The sequence below is a fragment of the Eptesicus fuscus genome, chromosome 6 (genome assembly GCF_027574615.1).
Source record: "Eptesicus fuscus isolate TK198812 chromosome 6, DD_ASM_mEF_20220401, whole genome shotgun sequence".
In the NCBI taxonomy this organism is placed as follows: Eukaryota; Metazoa; Chordata; class Mammalia; order Chiroptera; family Vespertilionidae; genus Eptesicus; species Eptesicus fuscus.
In genome coordinates this window covers 69,691,478-69,705,715 of record NC_072478.1, presented here as the reverse complement: position 1 = coordinate 69,705,715, position 14,238 = coordinate 69,691,478, and the positions used below count along the sequence as shown (strand labels likewise).

Here is a 14,238-nt window from a genome sequence, read left to right as displayed (position 1 = left end):
AACTTTTCCAGCACCATTTTGTTGAAACTGTCATTTCCTCAATGAATTACCTTTGCTCCTTTATTAAAAACCAGTTTACTCTATTTGCATGAGTTTATCTTTGGGCTCTCTATGCGATTGCACTGATCAATGTGACTATCCTTTTGCAAATATTACTGTGTCTTGATCAGTGTGGATCCTTCAACTTTGTTCTTTTTCAAAACTGCTTTTGCTATTCTAGTTCCTCTGCCTTTCCATATAAATTTTAGAATAAGCTTGTTGATATCTATGAAAAAAATCCTGTTTAGATTTTGATTGTTTTAAATCTATAGATCAATTTGGGGACAGCTGACATCTTAACTGTATTGAATCTTGCAACACAGGAGCCAAGTATGTCTATCCATTTATTTAGTTTTCCTTTGATTTCTTTCATCAGCATTTTGTAGTTTCCAGTATACAGATCCTGGACATACTTTGTTATAGTTATACCTAAATATTTCATTTAGGAGGGAATACTATAAATGAGGCCACTGTTAAATTTCAGTTTCCAAGTGTTAGTTACTAGTGTATAGAAACATGGTTTTTAAATGTTGACCTTGTTTCCTGTGATACAACTCATTTATTAGTTCCAAGAGCTTTTGTTTGTTTGTTTGATAGTTCCTTTGGATCCTTTTATGTAGATAACCACGTCATTGATGAATACAGATCGTTTTATTGCTTTCATTCCAACTTGAACGCCTTTTCTTTAAAAAAATTTTTTTTTTTTTTATTTCAGAGAGGAAAAGAGAGGGAGAAAGAGATAGCAAAAACATCAATGATGAGAGCGAATCATTGATCAGCTACCTCCTGCATGTCCCCCACTGAGGATCGAGCCTGCAAACCTGGCATGTGCCCTTGACAGGAATTGAACCCGGGACCCTTCAGGTCCGCAGGCTGATGCTCTATCCACTGAGTCAAACCAGCTAGGGCAGCCTTTTGTGTTTCCTTGTTTTACTGCACTTGCTAGGACTTCAGTACAATATTGCATAGAAATGAATGATCTCCCTGATTACTAGAGAGAACAACCCATCTTTCACCATTAGGTATGATGTTAGCTCCATATTTTTGTAATGCTCTTCTTTATCAGGCATAGCGCCCACCCTCCCTACTCCCTGAGACCAGATCCATCACTCTAGTTCTTCTGCTTGTTCCAGAATTTCATGTAAATAGAATAATACCTTTTGAGATCTATCTTTGGTTTCATGTTAAAGGCGTTCCCTTCTTTTTCTTTTCTATTTCCCTTCTAGTGTGCTAAGATGACTTTTTAAAAATAGTTTATTGATTTTTAGAGAGAGAGGAAGGGAGAAAAGAGAAACATCAATGTGAAAGCATAACATCAATCAGCTGCGTCCTGCATGCCCCCCACCGGGGATCAAGCCCGAAACCTGTGCACGGGCCCTGACCGGGAATCAACCAGCAACCTCTCTGTGCATGGGATGACGTCCAACCAACTGAGCCACACTGGACAGGGCAAGACTTTACTTTGAATGGATATTGAATTTTATCAAATGCTGTTTCTGCATCTACTGGTATAATCATGTGATTTTTCTTATTTAGTTCTTAATATGGTGGACTTCATCAATTGATTTTAGCACGTTGAACCAGTGTTGCATGGCTAGAAACTTTTAAGTAGGGCATTTATTACTTTCTACCATGTTTTAAAGCTGTTTAAGTGTGTGTATCTCCCCATGAAGATATGGCCTGCATTTTATTCACTTAACTCAGATTCATCTCACGTGTTTTGAATGCCCACTAAATGACAGCACTACTCAAGGTAAGTTCACATACATCATCCTATTTAATTTTAACAGCACCAGGAGGTAGATATTATTATCCCCTCATTACTGAAGGCTGGAGAAATTAAGAGGTTTATCTTATTCACACCCATGTCTCTTAATTCCACACCTAGTATTCCTACTGCTGTAACTGTAGCCTCTTTTACCCCATAAAAACTTCCACGTGGTGATGGTGCACAGCAGGAGGCCAATCAAACAAATTATTATGCCTCCTTGCACACACTTGTAAAAAATCTGCTTGCTGGGTTCCAGCATAGCACAGGCTTTCTTAAACCTTATTCAAAAAAGTTTACTACTAAGACCAACTTACAGCAATCTAGCCCCAAGACAAGAACATGGAGGCAGCAAATTTTTAGGTATTGTATAAAACAAAAAGAGCAACTCCATTTAAAGGCTTCAACATTTACTCTCAGGTGACTGTGAAGGAGGAAACAAAGCTAGAGAAGGCTAGGTGAGCTGTGTAATGAACAAACTCCGAGGCCCAAAACTCCCGAGGCCAGACAGTGGTGAGTCCTGGAGGTGCTATGGATCCTTAAGGACAAATCATTACAAACTAGTCACGTTCTGTTTCTCAAAAAGTGAGGTAAATGTCATGCACACAGTATAACCAGAATGCCTCCCATTTCACACATCTGGACTGAGGGTTACTAAGTAGGCAGGTGAAAATGTCTCTGTGACATCCTGGTATACCAAATATGGAGCTGCATTCTGAAAAAGTTGCTACCTGTGTTCAAGTATCTACCCAACAACCATATCTTCTCTCATCTTCTTTCTCACCACTGAACCCAGTTTGGTCAGGAAGGCCCAGGAGACGACTCATATTTTATAAAAGGTAGGCCCTCAGCCCAAAGCCAGACCCAGGATTGATTCATGCCTGGTTCATCCTCCTTGGACGGGCAGGCAATAGTTTGGGCTAATGAGACAGAAAAGGAAGTCTGCTGGGGAGGGCTGCCTCCCTGAAAGAAGGACAGAGCTCCATGGAACAAGGCCTTTTGTCCCACCTCTTCTTCCTTCCCGGTACAAAGACGTAACTCCTGGAGATGGAGTGGTCATCTTAGAGCCATGGAAAGACAAGTATGAAGTCCAGGGCCAACCCACTAAGGACCCGGGAGCAGAAAGAGACTAGGAACCTGATGGCATTGTCAAGCAACTGAGTCAACTCCAACAGCTACCTCCCTCCAGAATTCGGTCATGTGAAAAAAAAAAAAATTGGTTAAAGGCACCGTAAGTCAGCTTTTCTATTACTTACAGTCAAAGCATTCCACTTAACCTTCCAGAACCAGCTTCATCATACACCTCTGGCCCCTGAGACCTCAGCATCACCAACACATGTGCCCTTTCCCCCCCAATTTGGGTCCCAAGCCCATGGGGCTCCTGCTCTGAGCTTGGAGGTACCAGCCAAGTGATGCCTCCCTTCTCAGAGACAAAGCGCAAGTAACATTTATTGAACATATGATGTGCAGGGACTGTGCTATTGTTGTGTAAACTTTATCACCTTTAATCCTCACATGAGGTGGATACTGTATTAGCCCCATTTTACAGATGGGGAAATTGAAGCAGGAAGATGTTAAATAGCCTTATGCCATGCCACTAAACTGTACTCTGTCTTATCATCTCATTTCATTTGCCTCTCATTGCAAAAATAAGAGACATGGAGAAAAAAATCTGTTACACACCCATACATATTTCAAGTAGGAATTTCAGGGGGAGAGAGCAGAGGACAATAACTATGAAAGAAATACTCAACAGACTTCCCTGAGTCTCAAGCTCAAAAGGTCTCACTGAGTACCAGGTGAAACTAATAAAAAGAGAATTTGGGGAATTTATTGACATTTTCTTTATATCTTAACATATACATATATTTTTATAGGTGGCCACATATTCGGTCACAATATAATTTCAAAATCAGAAAGTATATAAGTTGACCAACAGACTATATAATTAGAAGCAAATAATAAAATATTAAGCATAAAAATAGCTTAGAAATAAAAAAGACTCCTATTTAAAAATAAAGGTTGGATCCAAAAGAAAATAAAAGCTTCAAGCACAGGGAAATAAAACATATATATATATGGCCCAAACTATATATATATATATATATATATATATAGTTTGAAAGCCTAATCAAGAATAAACAGAGCAAGCCCTAGCCAGTTTGGCTTAGTGGAAAGAGTGTTGGCCTGTGGACCAAAGGGTTCCAGGTTCAATTCTGGTCAAGGGCACGTACCTCGGTCTCTCTGGCCCAGGCCCTGGTTGGGGCACATGCAGGGAGCAACCAATCGATGTTTCTCTCACATTGATATTTCACACTGTCTTTCCCTCTCTCTTCTACTCTCTCTAAAAATCAATGGAAAAATATTCTTGATTGAGGATTAAAAAAATAAAATAAAATAATTAAAAAAAAAAGAATGTGGTGAGAAGACTTCACTGAGAAAACGACATCTGCAGAAAGACCTGGAATGAGGGAGTGACCCACTGGTGGGAAGTGTTTCAAGCAGAAGGAACAAAGGACTTGGGATAAGGGTTAGGAGTATATGCCTACCCACAATTCATTTGTGGTTTTTAAAGGAAAGGAGCAGAGAGAAACAAAACTTTAATAAAATTATTTTTAAAAAAAAAACGATAAATAGAGAAAAATCACTATACTTAGTAGAGATTAGAGGTATGGGGGACTGGAAAATATTGTAGGAGAATATTATACATAACTTAAGATATTAAAAAAAGTAAAAATAGATACTACTAAAATGAACTAGTCCTGGGTTCAACTAGTTTTCGAAGCATGCTGCTTGAGCCATTTAAGGAACAGACACTTTTTAATTAATCTTTTTCAATATTTATCAAGTGTATACTATGTTAAGGACACATGGCCAGGAACTGAGTTTTTAGGGTTAAACTAAAGACAGACATGGCACCGGCCATCATGGTACCTGAAGTCTATGAGGAGACAGGAATAAATAGAGTCACACCAATAATAACGGTAACCCCCAGTCACCCCATCACCTGCTAGCCTATGCTCCCCACCAACAGAGGTCACTGCTACAAAGAAATTCAAAGTACTATGAAAGAGAATAACCATGGGAGACCCAAATTATTATATGTAAGTTGGAAGTTTAGATAAAGATCCTCAAGGGATGAGTCACACTTAGCTCAGTGAAATGGCGCAGGAAGAAACCTGGAAGGCAGAGGGAAGAGCATGTGCAAAAGGGCGCGATGGGACAGAGGAGAGCTTCCCTCCCTGTGAAAGGGTTCAGGTTTGCCTCTAGTTGAGAAGAACTGATGTGAAACATGTTGTAGGCCAGTGTGACTGGAGCAGAGAAGGAAATGAGCAACAAACACATTCAGCATCTAGTAGGCAATGCTAGGAAATTCTGATAAGAAATCAGGACAGGGTTTTAAACCCGAGAGTATGGGGATCTGATTGCTTACATACAAGATCACCATGTAACACCAGTTCTCAAGTTTTTCCAAAGTATAGAGGACAAGAGAACACTTAATTCATTCTATGAGAACAGCTTGACTCGGATATAAAAGCCAGACTAAAACATCACCGGACAAGAAAACCACAAGCTGATAGCCTTTGTAAATACAGATGTAAAAGTCCTTTATAAGACACTAGCAAACTGGCCCTGGCCAGTATGGCTCAGTGATTAAAGTATCAGCTCGTGCACCAAAGGATCATGGTTCAATTCCAGGTCCAGGGCACATACCTGGGTTGCAGATTTGAACTGGGCCTCAGTCAAGGCCATTGCGGGAGGCAACCAATTGATGTGTCTCTCTCACATCAATACTTCTCTCTCTCTCTCTCTCTCTCTCTCTCTCTCTCTCTCTCTCTCTCCCTCCCTCCCATTCTCTCTAAAAATCCTTGGGTGAGATTAACAACAACAAAAAAGATACTAGCAAATTGAATCAAGCGGCATCTTAAAAAGATTATATATTATGATCAATTAAATTTATACTGAGAATAAATTTATGTATATAAATTAGGTATATGAAAGGTGGTTTAATATACATAAATCAATCAAGGTGATATACCACATTAATAGAACAAAGGGCAAAAAACCTGTTGATCATCTCAATAGATGCAAAAAAAGAATTTGACAAAATTCAATACACTTTCATGATAAAAAGTAACAACACTTAATAAACTAGGAAAAGAAGGGAAATTCTTTAACATGCCTGCTTTTGTCACTTCTATTCAACATAGTATTGGCAGTTTTTACCAGAGTAATTAATCAAGAAAAAGAAATAAAAGGCATCCAAACAAGAAAAGAAAAAGATTATTTCAATTCGGAGATAACATGATCTTTTATATAGAAAATCCCAAAGAAGCCACAAAAAAACTCTTAGAGCTGATACATTTAGCCAAGTTGAAGGATCAATACAGAAAATCAGTTGTGTTTCTATACACTAACAATAAAAAACAAAATAAAAATTAAGAAAATAATTTCGTTTAAAATAGTATCATAAAGAATAAATACATAGGACTAAAGGTATCCAAATAAGTGCAAGGCTTGTACACTGAAAACCACAAAACATTGCTAAAAGATGTTAAGAAGACCTAAATAAGTGGAAAATCCTGTGTTCATGAATTGGAGAACTTAATATTGTTTAAACAGCAATACTCCCCACAGTGATCTAAAGAGTCAATGCCAATCCTATCAAAACACAAAGGCCTTGTTTGCAGAAATGGGAAAGATGACCCTAAAATTCATATGGAATTGCAAGGGTTCCTAAATAGAAACAATCTTGAAAAATGAAGAACAAACGTGGAGAACTCAGACTTCCATTTAAAAACTTACTACAAAGCTATAGTAATCAAGCAACGTGGACCTGGCATAGGGATAGCTGTACAGATCAATGGACTAAAATGGACAGCCCATTAAAATATCCATACAGCTGTAGTTATTTTATTTTTAACAAGGATGCCAAGACCATTCAATGGGGGGGGGGGGGGGGGGGCGGGGGAAACAGTTTCTTCAATAAATGATGCTGGGAGAACGGAACACGCACATGTAAAAGAATGAAGTTGATGGACCCATACATCACAACATACACAAAAATGAACTTAAAATGGATTAAAGGCCTAAATTTAAGAGCTAAATTGAACTATATTTTCTTAGAAGTATTGGCAAGGATGTAGAACAAACTGGAACCCTCATATATTGCTGGTAGGAATATAAAAGGGTCAGCCACTTTGGAAAAGTTTGGCAGTTCCTCAGTAAGTTAAACATAGAATTACCATCTGACTTAGCAACTCCATTTCTCCATTGAAAACAGGTCCATCGTTTGAAAGCAGATACTCAAACAAATAATTGTACACAAATGTTCATAGCAGTTCTACTATGAACAAAAATTGGAATTAACCCAAACGTCCAGCGATGGATGAATGGATAAACAAGATGTAGTATATTCAAACAATGGCGTGTTATTCAGCCATAAAAGGATAAAACTTACAAACATTATGCTAAGTAAAAGAAGCCAGACACAAAAGGCCATATATTGTATGATTCCCTTTATATAAAGTGTCCAGATTTGGCAAATTCATAGGGACAGAAAGCAGATTAGTGGTTGCCAGGGACTGAAGGTAGTGGGATGGGGAGGGATTGCTTAACAGGTACAGGGTTTCCATTTGGGGTAATAAAAGAGTTCTGGAACTAGATAATGGTGATGGTTGCTAGTGAATGTACTTAATGTCCCCAAGTTGTGCATTTTACAATAGTTCCAATGGTAAACTTTTATGTGTATTTTACCTCAATAATAAAAAAAAACAAAACTAATCAAACAACTTACACTGTCTTTTACTGATTACAAAACTTAATAAGTACACATTTTATATTAAAAAAAGTCACTGTGGCTGTTATGAGGACAATGGGTGGAGCAGCCCAGGGAAGTGCTGCAAAGAGGGAGAGAAGAGATGGATTTGTAAAATGTCGGAGGTCAGAGAATGATTCTGGACTTCTGTCAAGATGGGGAGGGAGTACATTAGGGGACATCAAGTCACAAGTTCAGTTCTGATACTTAAAACTTTATGGACCAGTGTCACTTATGAATATAAGTATGAAACATTAGCAATGAAGCATTAGCAAATTCAACTTAAACACAGAATCAAAGAAATGTCAATCTATCCTAAAGAAATAGTTCAAAACACTGAGGTTGTGCATATAGTGAAAAAGTTCATTGCAATGCTATATTTGTCCTTTTTAAAAAAATCCTTAAAAAAAACTTTAAAAAAGTTCATTGCACTGCTATAGTATCCTTTTAAAAAAAATCCTCACCTTATTATTGATATTGTGTATTGACTTGAGAGTGAGTGGAAGAGGTAAAGGGAGAGAGAGGGAAAGGGGGGGATAGATAGGGGGGGGGGAGAGAGAGAGAGAGATATCAATTGCCTCCCTACTCACCCAAACCAGGGATCGAACCTGCAACCTTTTGGTGTACAGGACAATGCTCCAACCAACTTAGCCACCGGGCTGAGACCAACCATAGTATATATAACAGGAGGGTGGAGGGTGGTAAAATAAAACATGAAATGTCTTTTGAACAACTGGATAGAATTTTTTCAGAAAAGGCTTATTAACACATTGAGAGGAAAACCAAGATAAGGGGCGATTTATAAACTATAATTATAATTATGAGAATAATTATGCTTATAATTTAAAAAATGCTAGAAGGAAATGTATAAAAATTAATGATGGCTATTAGGATGTAGACTTATACATAATTCTTTCTTTTCTCTGTTTCCCAAATGTAGTTATATTACTTTTATCATTTAAAAAAGTATGGTTGGGAGAGAAAAAGAAGAAAAGGTAAGCTAGGTGGCAAGACGCAAGGGAGAGAATGCGGAGGGTCTGAAGTGAGGCAGAGGGGGTGGATCCGCCTGGGAACCCTTGGAATGTGGTGCTGACAGGGTTAAAGGTCGGCCCAGGTATCTAGTTGGGGCAATGAGCTGATGGTGACGCCTTAGCCTGCAGTGAGGACACGTTTGCATGGCACGTCAGTAAGAACGTGTCTGAGGAACTGTCCGACTCAGGAGGCTGATCCGCCGGCCCTGTGTCCAGCCCTGCTTCCCTATGTGTCTGCCATTGGGAGATAGGCCTGGGAAGAGGGGGACCCAGGCTGGCCTGAATCCTGTGATTCCCTAATAGCAACTGGCCATTTGCCTTCTGGCCAAGACTCTGATATGAGGTTTCTGGCTCAGAGTTGCTACAGACCCAACAGCAAGGACTCTGTCTTTCAAGCTTAGTTGAATAAAACTGTTTTATACGCTTGGATGCAAAAAGCACTTTTTTTTTTTTCCTCTTGAAATGAAGGCATTAAAAATAATGCTCATTAAAGTCAACTCAGACAGGATAATTAAAGGCACAGCTGTCCCGGACTAAACACAGCTTTCAAACTCAAAAGATGCCGTACCTCCCCCACTCCATCCCAACTTTTTACTTACTATTTTTCCTAATTAGAGAAGTGGCCTGAGAGACAGGGAAGCTTTGTTGTCTGGTCTTAATAAGTCGCTAGGCAGATTTATAGGTAGAGTGCCCTCTTCCACGGCTCCTGAGATAAAAGCACTGACATGTGGTCTCATCCAGTGCTGTTAAGCAAGTGATGTGAACAGAGGTTCGCTGATTGTGTCCAAACAATCCTTTCACTAGACTCAGTCTAGCAGTCATCAATCCACACTTATGGATACCTTCTGTAAGTCTAGCACTGTCCAGGCACTGAGATAGTCACAAAGAGGATCGAAGTTTGACCTCTACCAACAGTGTCTGCTACACCTCAGCAAATACCAAGATACCTGAGTCCAGATTATCTTCATCACAAGATCCATTTACCATAAAATGGCAGCCTCTCAAAGCAAACCCCAGAGAATGAGCAAGGCTGCTATGATTATGGTAATTATATACTCTCATGACCTTGCAATAAAATAAGATATAACAGATCCTCAGCCCCTCCCACTCCTGCAACCCCCTATACACCAAATTGGGTGACAAGCAGGCCCGTCTGGTGGTATGCAGGACAATTTTCAGATATCAAGTATGGCTCCAAATAGCTAGCTGTCCCCAATGTTTGTTTCCCCCTTCTCCTATATTAAGACAAATTTTAGAACAGCATAAACCTACATTTCCCAGGTTCCTCTGCTGGCAGGGGCAACCACCTGACTAGTTTATGGGCAATGGCACACGAGTGGAAGTGATGTGTGCAGCTTCCTGAACATGATCTTAAAGAGAAAGTACATGCGCCTCCTTCCCTTCCTTGTCTTGCTTCCTGCAGGCTGAATCATGACTCAATGGTGAGAGCTGGAGCAGCCACGTGGGGCCGCCATGTGGGGCCGCCATGTGGGGCCCTGAGATAACACTGTGTTGTTAGAGCCACAGAACATTAGGAACCTGAGTCTCCAATACCTCTGAGCCACTATACCTGGGCCTGTACTGTTACACGAGAGGCAAACACATTTCTGTATTTTTAAACTACAGTATTTGGGAATCTATGTTATAGCAGTCTAACCTGTATCTTAACACAACAAGGGTGGCTTAAATTAATAGATCTCTGAATAATAACAGCCATCATGTGCTGCATATAAGCCATGGGCCATGCAGTGTGCTAGATGCTCTCAATATACATGATCTCATCTGATTCCGCACAACATCCTTTTAGGTAGTTGTCACTAGTCCTATTTTATAGATGACAAAACTGAGGCCCAAAGAGGTGGGTGCATTACAATGAATTGGCGACAAGGCCAGGGCTTAGACTCAAGTCTCTGAGCTCTCAGTTTAGGGCTCCTCCCATTACCATGTGCCAGGTACTTGCTTTAACTTAAGTACTTTTTCTTTCTACCAAATTGCTCTTGAGAACATGCTTTTTCTTATATGAAAGTTAATTCTGAGTACAAATAGCATAAAGAATTATAGATCTCTATTTTATTAAAATTAAATCCCATCAGAACTACTTTTTCAACTTCTATTACACTGACTTTGTTTTAAAAGCAAGTTTTCTATTAAAAAGGGGGAAAAGGGAAAACTTGAAATCTACTGAAGAGTTATTTGCATTTTAAGAACAGGTATTTTCAGTCGTCTAAAGGAGAAACGTAAGATCACTTAATTCTCAATATTCTTATAAATCAGTACCTCAAAACACTCTGATTTTTGATACAACTGTTTATCTAAACATCCCAAGAGAATCAGAACCAATGAAAGAGTTCAGTAATATGGTGACATAAAAAATTTATATAGAAATCAATAGCTTTCCTATATAAAAATAACAATCAAGTTATAAGATATAATGGAAGATCCTAATTCTATTCTATTTTATTCTATCCTATCCTATTCTAAAATACAAGTCACCTAGAAATAAACTTAAGAAGAAATGTAAGTATCTGCATGAAGAAAAAGCCCAAATCTTCTAAGAGATAAAAAAAAAAAAAAAGACTTGAACCCTCAGAGAAGCACACCATGTTCTTGGACAGGACAACTCATCATCATAAAGGTGTCAATTCTTCCCGTTAAGCTGTCAGTTAACACCATTTGGGTAAGCTCACCTTAACCTAAAAAAGGGTCTAGGCTGTAACAAAGAATAAAAAGCATTTATTTGAGCAAAGGATTTCAACCCCAGAGGCACATATTCAGGTAGCAACTTAAACTGTACTCCAAAGAGGACAAACAAAGGTGGGATTTCTAAAGGCAACCACAGACACAGTCCTCATTTCGGTCCTCTATGCAAATGAAGGATGCTGATTGGTGAAAGGGATTGGTTCCTTTCGTGGTGAAGAATGCAGATGGTCTGGTTGCCATGGTAGGGAGAAAGTAAAGTTCAAGATGTGGTTACATAGTTGGCTTAAAATTTTAAAAGTTGTGGATGGGAGGAGAATAAGGCAAACTTCTTTATGGACTCCTGGTTCCATTTTAGTTCCCTTGACATAAATGACTCTATCTTGTCAATTTCCATCTACACATACAAATACCAACGAGTTGATTCTAAAGTTCATATGGAAAGCTCAACATGCAAGACTAACTAGGCAATTTTAAAAAGAACTACATCAAAATAAAAAGCTGCACAGCAAAAGAAACCATCAACAAAACAACAAGAAAGCCCACTGCATGGAAGAACATATTTGCCAATGATATTTCTGATAAGGGTTTAATCTCCAAAATTTACAGAGAACTCATACAACTTAACAAAAGGAAGATAAATGATCCAATCAAAAAATGGGCAAAGGACCCAAGTAGACATTTTTCGAAAGAGGACACACAGAAGGCCAAGAGACATATGAAAACATGCTCAAAGTCATTAATCATCCGAGAGATGCAAATCAAAACGACAATGCGGTACCATCTCACACCTGTCAGAATGGCTATCATCAACAAATCAACAAACAACAAGTGCTGGCCAGGATGTGGAGAAACCCTCCTGCACTGCTGGTGGGAATGCAGACTGGTGCAGCCACTGTGGAGAACAGTATGGAGTTTCCTCAAAAAGTTGAGAATGGAACTCCCATTTGACCCAGTAATCCCACTCCTAGGAATATATCCCAAGAAACTAGAAACACCAGTCAGAAAGGATATATGCACCCCTATGTTCATAGCAGCACAATTTACCATAACTAAGATTTGGAAACAACCTAAGTGCCCATCAGTAGATGTGTAGATTAAAAAACTGTGGTACATCTACACGATGGAATACTATAAAAAAGAAGGAACTTTTACCATTTGCAACAGCATGGATGGAACTGAAGAGCTTTATGCTAAGCGAAATAAGCCAGTTGGAGAAAGATAAATATCATATGATCTCACTCATATGTGGGATATAATGATTAATATAATTTGATGAACAAAAATAGATCCAAAGAAAAATGGCAGGGAAGGTGGTGGTGGGGGATGGTTAGAGAGCAACCAAAGGCCTTGTATGCATGCATATTAGCATAACCAATGGACACAGAAACTGGGGCGGTGGAGGCCTGCCCAGGGTGGGAATGGTTGGGGGGCGGGGGTCAACTGGGGAAAAAGGAGACATATATAAAACTTAAGATAATAATAATCAATGGAACATAATAAAATCCAAGAAATAAAAAAAATATGTACAAGAATTTAACTTATGAGAAATGTGACGTCTCAAACCAATGTGGAAAAGATGGAATGGTCAACAAACAGTTGGACCAACAACAAGGTAACTATTTGGAAAAAAGCTGGATTCACATCACATACTTTACAAAGGATAAATCCAAATAGATTAAAGATTTAAAGGTAAACATGAGACCATGAAATTGTCTAATAGAAATCAAGGGAAATTATTTTAGAGACAGAGTGGTGAGGATCTTTCTAGCCAGTATGCAGTAGCCATAAGATTGATAAAATTGATATAAAAAATAAGAATATCTGGATATCTAAAAACTACCTAAGCAAATTCAAAAGACTAACAATACACAGGGAAGAAATATATTCAACTCAAACCACAAAGAGCTTACTCCCCATATTTACATACAAACAGCTACTACAGATTGTTAGTAAAAAAATCCAACCATCTAATGGAAACAAAAGCTACTATGGAAAAGTTTAAAGAAAAGATATCCAACCACTCTGATAATAAGCGTGTGGCAAATTAAAACTTCTCTGAGATAGTATGTTTTACTTATGAGAATGGCTGAGACCCAATACCTGATAACACACTGAGGTGAGGGTATAACCAGGAGCGTAAAATGGTGCAACCTCGATAACAGGCAATTTGTCAAAGTCCATCAAATCTAGCAACACATGTACCCTTTGACCCAGGATACCTGTGGGAAATGACGGATATGTGAATTTACTCCATGGCAAGAGAGTATCCATAGGGGAGTGGCTACAGGAACCAGGGCACATCCAAGCAAAGGATGCTACACAGTGAGAAGAAAAAGATTGAGGAAGCTCTTTATATGTTAATAAAGAAAGCTCTCCCAGGTGGATTGCTAAGTGAAGGAAGCAGGTGCAGATCACTGCGTGCTGTATATTTGTGTGCTGTAAAATAGGGAAAAGAGACACACACAAATGTCTGCTTTTATATGTATGAACTATTTCTGGAGGGCTATTGAATACAACTAAAGCACTGGGGTTCTGTGGGGAAGATAACTGAGCGTCTGGAAAATGGTATACACCCCACATACCTCAACACTTTTCAACCACACGAATGGAGCAGCCATTAAATAAAACAAGTTGGAGCACTTTGGACCCACTCGCTTTCTCGTGCTTCCTACGTATACGGCGCTGCTATAAGTGCTATAGGGAGACTGTGATGTGGATTTGGAACTTTGTGCAATTCTGTTAATCGCAATATTCAGTCTTAAGCAACCAAACTTTAGTTGGACATGAAATCTGCTCCTTACTTAAAAAGTTTCAACTTTGATAGAATCCCAGGGCACAGAGCTGGTAGGATTCAAGATTGGTGCAAGGTATATTTCCAGTTC

General features: G+C 38.9%; 1 protein-coding gene across 1 annotated transcript in view; it reads right to left on the bottom strand.

The window, feature by feature from the left end:
* Positions 1–14,238, bottom strand: part of COL23A1 (collagen type XXIII alpha 1 chain) — a 260,225-nt gene that overhangs the window by 149,761 nt on the left and 96,226 nt on the right. The window lies entirely within an intron of this gene.